Below are 3,119 nucleotides of genomic sequence, written 5' to 3'. Positions count from 1 at the left end.
AGTGAGTTTTACCAGGGTGGCTGTCTCCTACCATCTGCTTGGAACTCCTGGCTCGCTGTCACAAGCTGCAACTAGCTAGTCTAATGTCTTTTGGACTTAAGTAAACCAACTTTCTACACGAAGGACATGCAATCAGTCTCATTTAACAGAACTTCAACTGAGAATTTTATGTGCAAACATGTAAGAACTGGAAGAGAGACAAAAATACCAAATGGTAAGGTGACGATGGAGTGTTTTGACATCAGGGCTGGTGCAGTGGGGAATTAATACTGAATTTCTCCAGTTCTGTTCCCAAGAGTAATCTCGCTAAAGCCTTTTTATAATGACCTTGGCACAAAAAAGCAAGCATGATAATTAAATTTGGTGATGAACAAAAGTAAGAGGCTTCAATAATCCAAGGCAACTAGAATATCTTAGAGAACTGATGACTTTGAAGAGTGAGAAATAAGAGATGAGGTGAAATGTAGCAGCAGAAAGTGCAAGGCTGTGAATTTAGGGGTGAGGAGAAATTTGTGAAGGATGCTAAGAGGTTTTTTTTACTTCTTGGAAATTAGTGAGGGAAGGAAGCTGGGATTTAGTAATTGATAAAGGATAGGGACGTGCTGTGAAAAAGCAAGTAGAAAAGTTGGTCCAAGAGCAATAATAATGCTGTCAAACAAGAGAGAGGAATTCAAGTTGGAACAGGGGCAAAAAGGCTAGCAGGAAGATACCAGAAACACAAAGCTTGTATTATGAAGAGAGAGTGGCTAAGTCATCTATTACAGTGGAGCCTGAAAGGAGATATGATTATCATCTTGATGTATTTGGAGAGAAAATACCAGGGAAGAGGAAAGGATTAATGAAGTAAAAGGATAATCTTGACATGAAAGAAAATGGCTATAAGCTGGACATGAAAATGGGACAGAATGGGCAGGAAAGCTAGAAACACTTCTCTAGCATCAGAGCAATAAGACAGGAGGGACTAAAAAACCTGAAGTCTAAACATTAACAGCATCAGTTTGGTTTTAAGATGGGAACTTCAAGGTGGAATCTATGGAAGCCATCTAGTCCAACCTTCAACTCGAAGCAGGCCAGCTTCAGAGTTGGATTATTGGCTTTGTCCACAGCTTCTTACTCTAGAGAGGCCAGATCTGTTGATCTGAGCATTCCTTTACAGATTTGCATGTATATCTAGTGTGACATTGTGAGATCTTTTTATTATCCCACCTAGACAGTTAAAAAAGAAAAAGTAAATTAATGATATCACAGATATTGTTGTCATGTTTTGGCTAAGTCCTAAATTCTTCCTGGTGTGTGGGATTTAATTCCTGTACTTGCCCACCCTTTTGAGAAATTTCTCTCTCCAATCTAGTTTTCTTCTTTGTGTGACTTAATCCAGTTGATATAACCTCTTTGACATTACTGCTGTGTTGCTTGTGAGCAAAACCACTTAAAAAACAGTGCACTTGCTGCTAGATGTTTGCCAGATTGAAAAGCAGCTGCTAAACACATCTGCTTGAGGTGGGTTTCCCAGCAGCAGGGTGGCCACTTCTGTGCCAGGGAAGAAGGGATGTGCTTCTTAAAAAAAACAAAACCCCTTAGCTGTCCCTTTTGTGGAAAAGACACTATAAAAATATCATCCCACAGGTGGAATGGAAGCAGAAGCTGGGAAAGAGCGGCCGAAGCCTGGATGTCATTTTTAAAAGTATGATTGGATTTAAACACAGTTTATGAACTTTGGGTAGAATTCCTGGGCTAGGTTGGATGATCACAGCAGTCCTCCTTCGCTCTAAAACCTATGAAAATCTGGTGTGTGGTGTTTTTGGCTTGTTTGGGGACTTTTCCCCTTCAAAGTTGTTTCTATTTAGTGTCACTGGTGAGCATTTTAGCAAGAATGTATTCTGATTGTGATCTGTGTGTTCAAGTTGACTCGACAAACCAAAATGCTAAAGCTGAAAAAAAAATGTCATCAAGTGTCTTATATCAAGTAAGTGAATGTCACAGGTCAGCAGTTCCACTTCTTACAACAAAAACCCTTTCTCATTAAGATTATTAGACTCTCATTAGACTCAATCTCATTAGACTCCTAAATGAAAGGGAAGGAAATGCTGAACTTTAAAACTCATTAGGCTCGAGTTCACTCCTGCAGGTTGGATCCAGAACTTCGCTTTCACGTTGGGTGACTTTTAGCAGATGAAGGATGTGATTGCAGCGCTTAGAAACATGGCGATTGTGGAAATGAACTAGTGCTTTGAAGGCTTAAAAAGCAGAAGAGCTGTTTATTCAGTTACTTTGACATTTGTCACTTAGAGTAATTGGTGGGGAGCTGTGAGGGACCTGTGATGGCCTGTGGACCCAGTCAGGGTGTGATGGTAACAGGATCTTTTATTAGAGCAGCTATTAGAAGGTGACATCTCTTGCTGCAGGTGGCCTGGGAGATGCTCTGGGTAAAGCTGGGGAAGGACTTTTCATAAGGGCAGATAATGATACAACAAGGGGAAATGGGTTTAAGCTGAAAGAGGGGAGGTTTAGATTAGATATTAGGAAGAAATTCTTTGGTGTGAGGGTGGTGAGACACTGGAACAGGTTGCCCAAGGAAGTTGTGGATGCCCCCTCCCTGGAAGTGTTGAAGGCCAGGCTGGATGAGGCTTTGAGCAACCTGGTCTAGTGGAAGGTGTCCCTGCTGCTGGCAGGGGGGTTGGGACTGGATGAGCTTTAAGGTCCCTTCCAACCCAAACCATTCTATGATTCTATGATTGTCTCAGACTTTTCTTTTGAAACCAAGAGAATCCTGCTTTCAGTGTCTTTTGGGCTTTTTAATGCTCTTGAACTGGTTTTGGTTGGGTTTTTTTTCCCCCCCCTCTCTCTTAAAAAGGTGCTTTTAAAGCAATAATTAAGCTGATTGCCAAGCTTGGTTTAAAAGGAGAGCAAACCGACAGGGTCAGCGTGCATGGGACATGTTCCCTCACCCAGGACACTTTGATGTCCACCCAAAATAGTGGCAAAGGGTGGAGGTTTGGGGCCTGCAGGAGGGGGACGGAGGGGACAAGGCGGTGGAGCGTGGCTCGGTGCGGGGGTGAACGCGCTGAGGCTGATTCCTGCCAGGAGGGGACGCGCCGGGTGGGCTTTAGGACCCAGCC

This window comes from Antrostomus carolinensis, unplaced genomic scaffold (genome assembly GCF_000700745.2).
Source record: "Antrostomus carolinensis isolate BGI_N321 unplaced genomic scaffold, ASM70074v2 scaffold52029, whole genome shotgun sequence".
Lineage (NCBI taxonomy): Eukaryota > Metazoa > Chordata > Aves > Caprimulgiformes > Caprimulgidae > Antrostomus > Antrostomus carolinensis.
This window is presented reverse-complemented; position numbering follows the sequence as displayed.